Source organism: Pinus tabuliformis, chromosome 3_2, assembly GCF_031772625.1.
Source record: "Pinus tabuliformis cultivar Carrire ecotype Pingquan chromosome 3_2, CPIR1, whole genome shotgun sequence".
Taxonomy (NCBI): domain Eukaryota; kingdom Viridiplantae; phylum Streptophyta; class Pinopsida; order Pinales; family Pinaceae; genus Pinus; species Pinus tabuliformis.
The window spans coordinates 582,141,549-582,157,190 of record NC_142302.1 but is presented as its reverse complement, the minus strand read 5'-3'; positions in this window follow the sequence as shown (position 1 = coordinate 582,157,190).

The following is a 15,642-nucleotide window of genomic DNA, read 5'->3' as shown; positions in this document are numbered from 1 at the left end:
GATGGATGAAACTAGATCCGGGGTCTTCAAACTCGTTCGATCTTCACTCTAAGTACAAGTCGATCCATGTGAGAATTGCGCTGGAGTCGAACATGGAAAGACATCGCTTGATTACCAGTCAATGATGTAAACCGTTAGCAAGCGCGAGAGGAATCACCGATAATGATAATGACCCTCAAGGTACTGCAGTACAATTCACGTGGTGTGAATAAAGGACTTGGCGTCGAACACCACGCAAAATCTTCTGGTCGAAGGTCATTGATGTATACCTGTCGCCGGAAGTGAGAAACTTGCCATTGAGGCATGCAAGCTTCAAAGTACTGAAGGGGTTGTTCCTAGATCAACTTCTTGGATAATGAGCTGATGTCGACAAGAAGCGATCCGTCAAAGGAGGGCCTCGATGAATCCCACATCAATGACACGGAACGGAGCTAATGATTTTAATGGAGGTGAAAACGATGTGTGACATATGATTCAGGGTGGCGGTCATGAATGGATGAAGGATAATGTATGGTAGTGGATGGGACCCGGTTGACTCTTTCTGAACGACTTCTCTTGAACATATGGCGACACTGATGCGATGGATCGGTAGCATTACCCCAAATATGGATGGTATGGCGAGACTATGGTGATGTGACCGGTGAATGAGACAACCCAACCCGATTGTGGTACGAAGGAAAAGTGTCATGTTCAAGAGCGACCTGCTACCATCAAAGTTTTCTTTAGTTTTCTCCCAATTTTTCCCCAGTCATTGCTGACCAGTACCTCTTTATTTTTGTCAAGCTTGAGGAGGATAACATATGCTTGTTCTATAACCTGCCCTTCGAGCAAGACTATCGCTATGTTTTAACGAGCCTAGCGATAGTAAAACTCGTTCTCGTCTAAAGACAAGTTTGTCGCTATTTAATAATTTTAACGAGTCTAACGACAAGGATAACTCGGTCCTTTTCATTTTTAGAGAGTCTGAAAAGGTACATAAAGTCAACTCCAAAATTCCTTTTTCGTCATCTAATCCCTTAAGTCCGAAAAAGTATAAAACAATACAGAAGGGATGAATTTTCGATAATTTTAACAAGTCGAATAAAACAAGCGCTCGACCTTTTTGTGCAATAATCCCTCAGGTCCAAAAAGATTAAAATCTAGAGGAGGGATAGCTCTTCCGGTCACTTTAACGAGCTGGAAGGCTAAAACTCGGCAATCTTTTCATATTTTACGAGTCAATTGAAAAGAGCTTAAAGAAGACTCGTCTTTTGAGGAACGAGTGATGAACAGGGATAGCAGCAGATTCCAGGTACAAGTTGGAATTTTCCAATCACGGCAGTGTCACAAGGATGGCTAGGTGAAATCACTCTTCGTAGCTGTTCCTCAAAATGGGTAAACAATCATATGGAGGTGAACGATCGGCCAAATGAAAAATGGAGGTGGCAGGTGCAAACACGACCAAGGCTTTTATGGCTGATAAATTTACGATCACAGTGGTTATTTACCAGGATAGGTTCATTTTTTATTTTAAAATGAGCTTAAACACTGGAGGAAACTCTTGCTCACTGCTTATATTTATTTTTTAACGAGCATGAAGACCGCGTTAAAACTGCTCGGATCTTGCGTTTATTTTTTAACGAGCATGAACTTTATGCTAAAACTGCTCGATAACCCAGTCATAAGATAAGAGTGTCTCATCAAGATTCTATTTTTTATGGAGCTTCATCTCACTAAGCTTTGCTCCCCATCCTCTGTTTATGCAAGTTTGGAAACGACTAATCCTACGAGTTTAAAGGGTTAGAGGTCCTAAAAATTTTAAAAATAAATAGTTGCCCCTTGCTTGCACTCCGAAAGGTTTGCATGCCCCCAGGTATAAAACAGAGTTTCAAGGTTACCTCTACTTCCCTTCCACCAAAACATTTGTTTTAATCGAGAGAGGCTTACCTCTTTCAGGTTACCCAAAGATTGTCTCGTTACTCTTTCAAACAAAACACTTCCTCCGCAATGTCTACCGAAATAGACAAGGGTGAATGGCTCTGGCGCCAAACACGTAACTTTGACAAAAGAATTATATTCTAGAACAACCCCTCTTCCATCCACGAACGGGGTACAGACTAGTCATATTCTCCCGCGGAAACCTACCCTATACCCAAAGTTTTCCTGCCGAAGCAGACCAGGACGCATGCCCCCTGGGTTCCAGTCATATCCTCCCGAATTACTCGCGCTCATCAGGAGGACGGACTGTGGGTTGAGACACTTCTTGCATGAATAGACCATTTAGGGATGGCACATGACTATTTGCGATGCGTGATCCGGGAAACGAAAGTTGGTCTACGAGCTTGACCATTCTTCCTTCATGCGGAAAACACATTACTCTAAAGAGTGAGGAGACTACAACTCCCATGCAATATATATAGTCTCGTCCAAGGAGTAGGTTATAATCCAAAGGTCCTTGAACGACCATCATGTTCATTTGAATGGTCTTCCCTTTCAATGTTATAGGCACATTGGGCAGGATCCCTAAAGGTCGACTGGTTCCTTTATCAAAACCTGATAGATTTCTCATCTCAGGTAAAAGCGTTGGCGAACCAAGCGCTTTCCAAGCAATAGAGGAAAGGATACTCACAGATGCCCCCTCATCAATGATAGTGTCAGCCATTACCATTCTGTATATTTGACAAATAATTCTGAATGGTATACTGGCTGGCAACCGGGGTCTACCTAGTTGGTTCCAGTCAAAGGACACAACTAGGTTGCTTGGTGGTGGGACCGAATATACGGCCGGATAGCGCTCTGATGAACTTCCTTCCTGCGATAAAGGAATGGTGGCATTGCCCCCTTGATCGTCAGAGTCAGTGCTGATGAAGAGAATTTGGAAGGTGTCGTCTTCATTCTCCTCTGTGATGGTGTCATTCGATGATGGAGCCTCTGAAGGCAAAACCGGGTCAACTGCTGTATCAACCTTTTGACTTTCGTCAGGCATGGATCCAGACGGTTCATCTTCAATGACAGGTGCTTCGGCTGACCACCTGGGCGGGTCAGCCGGGTTCTCAACTAGTGAGGGACTTGGCAGGAGTCTTTGATATCCAGGAGGAAGTTGCGCTTGTAAAATCGGGCGATCTTCCAGGACTCTTTTTGCCTCGTCTAAGAAGGGACAGCGGTGGATGGTGTGATCGCCTTCACACAGTCTGCAGGGAAATTTAGCTTTCCTGCTCTGTCCTGGAGCTTCACTCCCACTAGTTGACGGTGAGCAGTTGACATGGCTATCAGAGGTCGATGCTACCGAATTGTGCAAACGGGGGGACCAGTCCCTTAGTATCTGGGGGATACAGGGACAATCTCTATGGAAGTGGTCTCCCTTGCATATGATGCATGGCGATTTAGGCCTTACGAGTGCCGTTTGTGGATTTTTATTAGATGACATCTGTTTGCCCCCAGTCGCCTTAGGCTCCTTCTTCTTATTTTCTTTCTTTTTCTTCTCCTTCTTCTCCTTAGGAACCCGGTTTTTTGTTCGACCAATTCCGTCAAGCGAAGAGGAAGGAGGGGAGGAAGATGAAGTGGAAGGCTGGGAGGTAACTCTTGTCTGATCTAACTGTTGACTCGACTATTCAGGAATGGTGGTATTCTGAACGACATTGGTTGAAAAGAGCCAAACTGGTAGGCCAATTGTCAGTCCTGGAAGCGACAATGTGGCCATGTGGGGCGCACCAACATCTCCCCAAGAGGAGAAGGGACTAGGATTTCCACCAAGAGGAATTCCTTGGTTGGTGTGCTCCATCTTTTCAACCTAAAGATCAACGCAGGAATTAAAGGGTGATTGTTCCGTTTAAAATAAATTGTTAACGACGCTTTAGACACAACTTGCTTTTTCAGTTTTAAAGAGTCGAGAAAAAGCTAAAGATGACTCTAGTCTCTTTCGATGTTTTAACGAGCCCGAAGTGACAAATGCTCGGACGGACTTTTTCTGTTATAGAGTCTGAAAAAGGCCAAAAGAAACTGCTCTGGAGATCTAGGCAGAGGGTGTGCCAAAATTTTCGCAAAACCGCAGAATACTTTTTAGGGTACGGGTGGTCGATCTTCGTGAATGTTGTGTTCACTGCATTGCGATCAGTAGGGCAGCCGACACGGCTTCCTAAGGATAAAAGATATATGCCTATAGGGGTCTCCCAATATATACGCGACGGTACGTGGGAGCACAAATCCGTACTAGCGCTATCGTCCCTCAGGAGGAATCACCCACCTTCCCCGAGATCGACAGTCACTAGGCTTAACGACGCCGGAACACGTCTCTAGCCTAGACCTCTATGTTGTGCGTTATGTTACAAAGCATTGTTAGGTTCATTCAGTTTATTTTAGGTTGATCTTTTTAAAGTTTGCCTTTCAAGGTTCACCACGAGATGTATGATACAACTTCCTAAATGCAGTCTAAGATGATAAGCAAGCTTTATTATCTTTTCAACTTTGAAAATCCTAGCTACTAAGGGAAAAGAAAAACACTATCTTTTCTCAAAGAGCAATCAGCACACTCTAATGCACTTTCCTTAAATCCAACATGCAAACTATCAAATGCAAAATGCACCATGCAGGTGTTTGTTTTCCACTTTCTTAGTATAAATGCCTACAAAGAAAGCTTTTTGCACAACTTTGAATTTGCTTTTAAAATGATCAATACAAACAAGTTCACTTTTTCCGAAATCAGAGAAGGTAGAAGAGATTACACTACTTAACGATTTTCGAAATAAAGACTTGTTTTGACACTTAAAAAGAGACAAATTCAAACCAATAAGCAAAAGTAAATCTATAATAAATCTGCAAACAGCCAATGAACTCTCTTCTAAGATCACAATCAATCAGATCTGAATCAAAGGCTACAGGATGACTACTTTACTCATGCAAAGGAAAACTGTAAACGACACCACAAACACATAAAAACATTAACAGTCTTTTTGTACAAAAGGAGGCGGAATCTAAGCAAGGAAAAGAAGTTATCTGACTGGTACCTATGCTGGTTAAAGGCTGCAAAAAAACAGAGATCAAAACAGGGCAAAAGACAGTAGAGAACCCCAGCTGCACAAGGCTAAACTGGTTCAACGCAAGTCCAACACTGTGGAGTTGACATTCAGCGCAGGTAGCCTTCACGGGACCTGCGTTGAAATGCAAACTGCCTTCACAATGCCTGCGCTGAAGGAGAAACTCTCGTTTCCCTTGGGTTCTGGGTCATAAAATGCTCAAAAATCAACTGTTTCAGGCCAAATCAGAAACACAAGCAAGGTATAAACAGAGGGATGCTTTGAGAGGGTACTAAAGACTATCACAAGGATCATCAAATCATTTGGGGATCTATTGTTTAGACCATAGACAAGTCCAGCAACTGGATCAAAGCAGCAACTTTCTACTTTGCATCCGGGAAAGATGCAGTTCGATTGTTGCTGTCAAGTCTATGAAGTAAACAAAAATGACGGAAACACAAATGAAATGAATAAACAAATTGTCCCCAGCGGAGTCGCCAATTTGTTGTGGGGAAAAATGCCTATGCAGGACGATCCTATCCACCTAAGGTGTGACAGTACCTTAGCAACAAACGAATACAGCTACACTGGTTTCTTCCTTTATGAAATATGAAAGAGAGGAGATCGATAGACTTACCGTTGTCTTCCGTTTGTCCCTCGATCTAGATCCTCTTCTCTTTGGATGTTCACAGCTACTTGCCTCCTCGCTTGCTCAAGAGAACAACTACTTGATTCCACGAGATCACAAGAGAACAGCTACCTGTGACAAGAGAACAGCTACTTGCGACAAGAGAAGAACATAACGCAAAGGCATATACTCATATTCATAAATGATTCAGGATTAGAAGTAAATCAAATACACTAATGCAATCATACAAATACACCAGTATATAGGAGCAAACCAAGATAGCTTTATTGATAAGTAACAGGGTTCAGGAAGAGATACAACCCATAGGGCTCCAATCCAGCATCTCCTTCCCAGCAGAATGGAATTCCTTCTTCAGCTCCCTTCAAAGCATTAAGCACCCAATGATCCAGTCTCAAACCAACAGCAATTCTTTGCAATAACAAAATTCCAGCCTCTAGATCCCATGGAGGAGAGATCTATATATAGTTATTTTGGAGAGAGGATGAGTCAGCTTGAGATCTGACTAGTGTCCTCTCCCTCTCTCAGTTCTTTAGTCCACTTGGAGGTTCTTGCTTCCACTTGGAGATTTGGAACCTCTTACTCATCACCAGTCGAATTCCTTGATGCAAGTGTCATTTTGGAAGCTTCCTGGGCATTGACACATTGAGGAATGAGCCTGCCACTTGTCCAATTACGCTCAGCGCAGGTAGCCTTTATTGGAGTTGACATTCAACGCAGGTAGACAGTGGAGCAGTTGACATTCAGCGCAGATGCTCAGTGGAGCAGTTGACATGATCCAGAATTGGCTTGTTTTTGAGTGTTTTCAGGTGGAGAACTTCTGTGAATTGCTGTGGTTAGTTGGCCTTGTTCCTCTAGGGGTAGGAACAACATGTTTAGGGACTTTGGATCCCTTAGATTATGGACATTTCATGCTCAATGCTGCAAGGCACAAAAATGTCTATAACAAAAAGCACCAACGTCAGGCCTTTAATGGACACCGAAGCAAAAATTGTTGACCATGTCTGTCCCTTTCCTCTCGCATACCTTTGTTATGAAATGTTCACCGACCATGTGAGGAATAAGGACCTGTTTAGGGTCATGACTTCTGGGTTGTACTATCAAATTTCCCCTCTAGTCCATCACCTCCCTGAATTCGTAACTTGGCTGGTGGACTCTTATCAAAAGGAGAAAAACTGCTTTGTTTCTACTTCAAGGGTGGTAATCCTTGAGATAATCCCCCTCTTAATTCAGAGAGCTCTCAATTTCCCTGCATCTCCCACTATGTACACATTCATTGATGTAGCCCTAGACGGTTATTTCACAACACTTCCAATTGGAGAAAAACAAGAATTCCTGGAGAAAATTCTCGCTCCAGAGGTCAAAACCCTGCCCCCGAACATTCAATTCCCATTAACTCTCTTTAAGACCTCTGTTCAGCTAGTCTTAGCCGCTATCGCTTGTCTATTGGGTGGAGACACCACCCTGAAATTAAGCAAGGTGGCCCTAGGGTGTTTGCATAAGATGAAGCAGCCTGGATGCCAGTTGAACATCCCAGAATACCTCTCGGCTTCCATTCATTTCCAATTCAGCTATTTCAGAGTCTCCTCCTACTTCTACTACTACTCATTGTTGTTTTACTTGTTCCTCTATGCCCATATTGAGGAATTCCAATGTCTCCACCTAGATGTGTTTTTCCCCAATAAAGAGAGAAATTCAGTCTTTGACTGGAATATCTTTGTAAGGAAAAGGCTTAGTTTAGGTGGATACTCTCAGTTCCTCTCATCCTTCATGGTTATTGCTTACCAAATTACTCATGGAGTCCCACCTCCCAGAATCTTCCCTAAGCAAAAGGAACTCCTCCAACTCCACGAGAAAGTTGCCATTGGAGATTGGTACCTCTATGAGGACCATACAGAGATTTGGGTTTACGGATGTGAACTCCCTCCTTATAATTTGCCAGTGTTTCTGCCAATGAGGATATTCGCCCTCGAGTTCATCAGGCAAATCCTCAGTGTTGACTTGCTTCACTTTGTACCGACCAAGAAAGGTTACATATTTAAAATGGGACAATCGGTAGGTACTTTTGTGATAAGTACTAGGCAAGCCTTCAAAATAGTTGAGGCCCTGCTCAAAGCCATGGAGTTCGAGAAAGGACAAATTTGGCATTACGATCCCCAAGGCCTCCTTGCTCGGAGAAGGGAAAAGATTAAAGCCTCAACTTATGTGCATGATCCTAAGCCCGAGGTCGAATGGAAAGCTAACTTTGATTCATGGCCTCTTAATACAAACATGGAAATTGAGTCCCCATTCAGCAAGGACAAAGCACAAAAGAGGGTGTTGGTGTCTAATTGATGATATCAATCAGAGTTCATTTAGTGTCAACCAGGGAAGGTAAACTTAGAAGTGCAACCTGTAGGTCTAGAAATATTTCTAATTTGTCTGAAATCTATTGGTTCTCTTACAAGAACACTTTCGTCGAGATATCTTCCAACAACTAAACAAACTAGAGAGATTCCTAATTTGTCCGAGATCTATTGGTTCTCTTACAAGAACACATTCGTCAAGATCTCTTCCAACGACTAAACAAACCTAGATCTAACATTCGTCAAGATCCTATGGTTCTCTTACAAGAACACATGAATTTTAGGATCCTCCAATATTAGAACATCTAACAAAAACTTAAAATCTGAAATGAAATAAAAGCATAAATTAAATTATACCTAAAATAAGAATGCAAGTGAGGCCATGGGGGCCCTCCATAACTCCACAAGCATACCACTTCAAAGGAGACTCAAATGTAGAAGCAACAAAATCAAAGTATGATTCTTTATTTCAAAATCTCCATCATGATGTACAAACCAACTCTAAGATTACAAATGGAACTCTAAATTACAAATGAAGGAGATTGTACTCTCATTTATACAATGGGATGAGATAACAAACTCATAATGATGATCCACTAATCTCTGTTTAGTTCCATACATCTCTCAACCATCTAGACACATAACCCCCTTTTTGTCCTTGATCTTCTCCATGAGATCATGGTCTTCTCCATGAGGCTTATCTTATCAAATTCGAATTTGATCATTCAAGGCCACACAAAGGTGTCTTGGAAGCTTCCTCTATACCTATACATGTCCCAAAAACAATCCACTTTCCATATATGAAGTAAAATATATTATTTTATAATATTTAATCAAGAATTTCTCTTGAAAATGTGAAAATAAATAATATTTGGAAGATATAAATGAGACCCATTAATGATGAACAATAGGGAAAATGAAGTGACATGGTAGTGAATAATGAGTGATATAATGGAAGCATAGGTGAAAAATGTATGGTAATGAGTGATATTTGTATGACATTTTGAAGCCCAACATACTCCCCAACTGAAGCTCTTGCATGTCCTCATGCAAGCTACTACAATGACTTATTTGATTTAATTCTTAGATGAGCTTCCTTTGAATTACAAGATGTTTGGTTCTTGTGTAACAACCATCTTTCAATCATGGACTTCCTTTTAACTTTGCACATCTTTTGATAACTTTTATTTTTGCAAAGCATTTCCATCTTTGAATGATTGGTTCTTGTGTTACAATCATTATTTACTTTGTTGAGATCTCTTTTTAATGATTGGTTCTTGTGTTACAATCATTATTTAATTTGTTGAGGTCAATCATTTTAAGAAGTCATTTAATATGCTCATCATTTTGTAGTAGTTTTTATTGTGGGAAGACTATGTGGGTTAAGATGTAATATGAATGAGACAAAGAAATGAAGTGTGCAATTCCCCCCCCCCCCACCCAATTGATGGTTTTTGGCAATTTTTAATGAGAAAGGGAATAGTGAAATATTTTCCAAAGATCATCATTTTAGCATCTAAAAAGAATTTCAAGGTTAAAGTTTAGAAAACATCATACCTTACTTACCTAAAGAAGTGGATGAATCATGCATGTTCAGCTGCTGCAATTCTGATCTGAAGCTTCTTCTGCAAGTTGTGGATGAAAGATGGATCTGTATTGTCGTATCTGCTACTGGATCTTCTGCTGGATAGTCTGATGAATCTGATGAGTCTGCTGAATATGGCTGAAAATGTATAAGGCTTGGAAGGTATACAAAATATAGAAGTTACATTTCCCCCCAACCTTATTTATTGACTTGTCCTCAAGTCATGACAAACTGAAAAACAATGAAAGGAAATCTGCTTCATCTGCTACAAAATATGGGTCTTCAAGTCTTCAACGCTCGATGGCACAAATCTTGCTATGTGAATAAATGTCTCGTTGTCGAACATAACAAGAAGTTGTTGACTTAGTGGCCATTAATGAATGCCACTAGCCAACACGAGAGCTCCCACCATTGATTCAAATGGGAGTCAAGATGCCTAACACATCTTTGTAGGTACGAATAAGTTTGTTGTTGTCGAGTCACCTATAAGATCCAACGAACAAGGGATATTAATGTACTCCCATTGTTCATTGGCAAGAGTACTTGCCATTAAGGCATGCAAGCCTCTAGGTGTTTTTACAAAGATAATTAGACTCTAGGACTTTGACTCAATGATATACATAGAAGAAGGGTTTTATTGGTGGAAATGAAAGGGAAAGGAAATGACAAGGAAAATTGGAATGACAATAAGCTTGTAAGTGAGCTTCTTGGTTTTATTTTGTGGGTTAGGGGTGAATGAAATGGCACAAAAATGTTGGTGTCTAATTGATGATATCAATCAGAGTTCATTTAATGTCAACCCTGGAAGGTAAACTTAGAAGTGCCACCTATAGGTCTAGAAAGATTTCTAATTTGTCCGAAATCTATTGGTTCTCTTACAAGAACACTTTCGTCAAGATCTCTTCCAACAACTAAACAAACTAGAGAGATTCCTAATTTGTCCGAGATCTATTGGTTCTCTTACAAGAACACATTCGTCAAGATCTCTTCCAACAACTAAACAAACCTAGATCTAACATTCGTCAAGATCCTATGGTTCTCTTACAAGAACACATGAATTTTAGGATCCCCTCCAATATTAGAACATCTAACAAAAACTTAAAAGCTAAAATGAAATAAAAACATAAATTAAATTATACCTAAAATAAGCATGCAAGTGAGGCCATGGGGGCCCTCCATAACTCCACAAGCACACCACTTCAAAGGAGACTCAAATATAGAAGCAACAAAATCAAAGTATGATTCTTTATTTCAAAATATCCATCACGATGTACAAACCAACTCTAAGATTACAAATGGAATTCTAAATTACAAATGGAGGAGATTGTACTCTCATTTATACAATGGGATGAGATAACAAACTCATAATGATGATCCACTAATCTCTGTTTAGTTCCATACATCTCTCAACCATCTAGACACATAACCCCCTTTTGTCCTTGATCTTCTCCATGAGATCATGATCTTCTCCATGAGGCTTATCTTATCAAATTCGAATTTGATCATTCAAGGCCACATAAAGGTGTCTTGGAAGCTTCCTTTGTACCTACACATGTCACAAAAACAATCCACTTTCCATATATGAAGTAAAATATATTATTTTCTAATATTTAATCAAGAATTTCTCTTAAAAATGCTTGAAAATAAATAATATTTGGAAGATATAAATGAGACCCATTAATGATGAACAATAGGGAAAATGAAGTGACATGGTAGTGAATAATGAGTGATATAATGGAAGCATAGGTGAAAAATGTATGGTAATGAGTGATATTTGTATGACATTTTGAAGCCCAACAGAGGGCTACTAACACTTCAAAGACAATTGACATGGAAGAAGGACCGGTTCATAAAAGGCTTGAACAGGAACAAGGACAAGAGGGGAAAGAATTATGCATCTAGCTTCAAGCACAAGTGTCTGATAATCCAGGTTTTCAGGTCAACTTGGAAATACCACCAGTGGCCTCATCGACATCCTCGACTGAGGTAGCCATCCCAGAGTCTGAGGAAAGCCTTTATGCTACAGGAATAGGTTGGTCATAGGGCAGGATCATCCAAGTAAGGAACAAAAGAGAAAAAGAGAAGTTACACCAAGAAATGGCCTCAAAAATCACCCCTCAGCACACTAGGGTATTAGCTGCAATGGACTTAGAGAGGGAGGAGATGAAAATCAGATTGAAGCATCCATCCATCCAAACCTTGCCTTTTGGTTCCCAGTTCTAGGATCTGGATGTGTCTCTGGATTTGACTAGTGTCCCTCTAGCAGATAAAGTCAACCTACACAGGCAGGTGGGAGAAATGTTATACAACGACATCAACAAGCACCAAATGACCATTGATCGGGCTCAGGTCTATATAGAGAAAATTGCAAAGAAGGTAAAGACTAAGAAGATTAGGTCCCATGTTATTTTTCAATAGAAAGAATTATACAAATAACTGATCATGAAGATGGGAATGGATCCCAAAGATGATGCAGAAGTGGCAGTTATCTTACAATCCACCGAGAAGGAGAATGTAGAGTTGAGACGACAACTAAAGATGTTGGAGGTGAGCATATTCAAACCCCTGAGTTGATTCGGAGTGAAAAGAAGAAAGAAGTGATCATGCAGGAGCTAAACGAAAGTAGGGACAAAGTTACTTCCTTGGAGCTGATAGTGACAGATTTACATAATAGGATCACTTCACATGTCTGCACAGTACTCGTCCCCAATGATTCTCAAAACCCCACTGACTGCCTTGCTAAGGCATTAACTGAGCAGAACCTTTCTGAGAATGAGTTGATAAAAGCTCATAGTGATTTAGATGCAGTCAAAGTTTAGGTAGCCTAGAAAGAGAAACAACTCCAAGCTGCAAATGCAAACATAGATGAGCTCACAAGGGATTTACAAAGTGCTACTCAAGAAAACAGAGACGAAAACTTTGCTCTCGTCAAAGTCAGGCAAGTGGTGTGGGATAAGATCATCCATGAGATCGACCAAAGTTGTGAACAAATAATTTTGATACACGATCAAAAGAAGCTATGTGTTGAATATTCCCCTTCTCTCCAAAATGACAAGCAATTTAGCATCACTAACTCACAGTATGCTAAGAAGTATATTCAGTTCTTGACTGAGAGAACAATCGAGGAGTTAAGGCCACTTGACATAGTTGATAGAATGGAAGTAGTGGCAGAGATTTCCAAGGTTATCTCGAAAGAAGAAGCCAGGGCTAAAGCAGAACAAAGTTTAGCAAAGCTACAGAAAGAGGTGGCAACCTTTGATGTCAAGTTCAATCAGCTCCTTGAAGTCAGGTTACCTAACTGGTGGGGAGCAAATGGAGAGTTGCTCACACAAGAATTGTACAACCAGAAAATGGCTGAGATTAAAAGTAGAACGGATGCAGCTCCCAAAAAAACATGGTCCTTAAAGGAACAACCATAATCGAACTTCTTGGAGAAAGAATTTCTCCTTCTCGAGATGGTTAAGGGTATCTCTCAGTGCAAACTGGATTATGCAGGGGTGATCAATCTCAGACTTCACTATCGGCAATTCAACTCTATCCCTCCTCCTCCTCCAGCCATGTGGCAACGATGCGAGCAATTTTCCAACCCTCCAATGCTTCAAATGGTTCGTCCACGGGGTTCTACAACTTCTCACCAAGCATCAACGTCCTCTTGTCGTCCCTGAAGATCATGCTTATTGTGCTAGTTATGGCCTTTGATTTTACTTTTTAGTTATTTTTACCTTATGTTTCACTATGCTTTTAATAAAAAATTTTACTCTGGTTAAGAGGGTTGTGCCTTTGCGCATGCTCTAATTTTTATACGTGATTTTTGCAATGATGCAAAGATCAAGAAGGAATATTTCTTTAACGACCTATGTTTTAAGGTCTTTGTATATATACGTTCCTGACAAAGGAAAACATGTTCAAAATTTGGTGAAAGAAACTCTACGCTATTATTGAGAACGTATCTACTTTTTGAAGAATGTATCTCATAGATTGTTAATGAAAATCATGGTGATTCATTCGTTCTAGGATTACAGTATGTCTTCTGTTTGTTACAATTCCATAATGTTCATGTTATTCTCAAATTTCACGTTATGTAGCTACAAGATGTGTTTCCTGTTTTCTTACAGATTCATTTGAATTAAGATATTAGTGCAAATTCCTGTATGAGTCTTCAGAAGCTAACTCTTTAATTGCGCTTCGTGAATCATTGCATCCATTCCTTTGCTTATCCATTATGTCTTTCCTAACTCAGAAAAGTGTAGAATTCTTGATATTGTGAGCTCTACATGATGGGTTGTTCTTTCTCTTTTGTCTGCTTTCATATCACTACTAAAGTAATTGATCTGTAAATCCTTGAGTTGCTTGACCTTCTCGATTTATCTTTAATGTTTATGGGTATCATATGTATATGTGAATGTAGAAATAGATCATGGACCATGTCCTGCTTTCATGACTGAACCAATCAAGTTCTCAATATATATGTGTGTGTGTGTGTCTGTGTGTTCGTGTGATGTCTCCATTCATTGAAGAATTGTCAGAGACACATAAAATCTATATGTTCTAGGCACTGGTCTCATATCAATCAAAGACTGTCTCTAGAATCGACAACAATTCCCTTGGGAAATTGGGCCCTATTATTTAGGAATTTCCCACTATTGAAATATGGGTTTCGACTATAGTTAGAATGCGGGTGAATGTGGTTAGAGTAGGAATGAGTATGCACCTAGAGTTAGAAAGTGGATTACGGCTAGAGTTGGGTTTATGAGTAATGAATGGTAAAAAAAAGGATGAAAGGGATGGGTTTTAGAGAATATAGGAATTTCTCCAAAACAGTTAGAATAGACCTATCCTTCCTTCTTTAATCTTCAAATGTAAAGCACAACAACCTCTTTCAAAAAAACAACAGATAGATGCAAATATCAGTGGTGGAAAACCTTGACTAATAAAACTAAAATTTATTTTAGTGAGTTATCATGGATAACATCTTCCCTTCTATCATCTATGTCAAGTGGCCTTAACTCCTTGATTTTTCTCTCAGTCAAGAACTGAATATACTTCTTAACATACTGTGAGTTAGTGATGCTAGCTTGCTTGTCATTCTGGAGAGAAGGGGAATATTCAACACAGAGCTTCTTTTGATCGTGTATCAAAGCTATTTGTTCCTAGCTTTGGTCGATCTCATGGATGATCTTATCCCACACCACTTGCCTGGCTTCGATGAGAGCCAAATTTCCTTTGAGTCTGGTCTTCAGGTCTTTGTTTTCTTGAGTAGCACTTTGTAAATCCCTTGTGAGCTTATATATGTTTTCATTTGTCACTTGGAGTTTCTTCTCTTTCTAGGCTACTTGAACTTCGGCTTCATCTAAATCACTCTGATCTTTCATCAACTCATTCTTAGAAAGTTTCAACTTGATTAATGCCTTAGCAAGGCGATCAGTGGGGTTTTGAGAATCATTAGGGACGAGTACTGTGCAGACATGTGAAGTGATCCTATTCTGTAAATCTGTCACTGTCAGCTCCAGGGCAGTAACTCTGTCCCTACTTTCGTTTAGCTCCTACATTATCACTTCTTTCTCCTTTTCACTCCAAATCAACTCAAGGGTTTGAATATGCTCACCCCCAGGCATCTTTAATTGTCATCTCAACTCTAGATTATCCTTCTAGGCAGCCTGTAAGACAACTTCCATTGTTGCATCATCTTCGGGATCTATTCCCATCTTCATGATAAGTTCTTTGTATAATTCTTTCTGTTGAAAAATAGCACAGGACCTGATATTCTTAGTCTTTACCTTCTTTGTGATTTTCTCTATATAGACCTGAGCCTGATCAATGGTCATCAGGTGCTTGTTGATGTCATTGTATAACATTTCTCCCACCGGCCTGTGTAGGCTGACTTTGTCTGCTAGAGGGACACTAGTCAAATCCATAGACACATCCAGAACCGGGAACTGGGAACCAAAAGGAAAGGTTTGGATGGATGGGTGTTTCAATATGATTTTCATCTCCTCCCTCTCTAAGCCCATTGCAGCTAATACCCTAGTGTGCTGAGGGGTGATTTTTGAAGCCATTTCTTGGTGTAACTTCTCT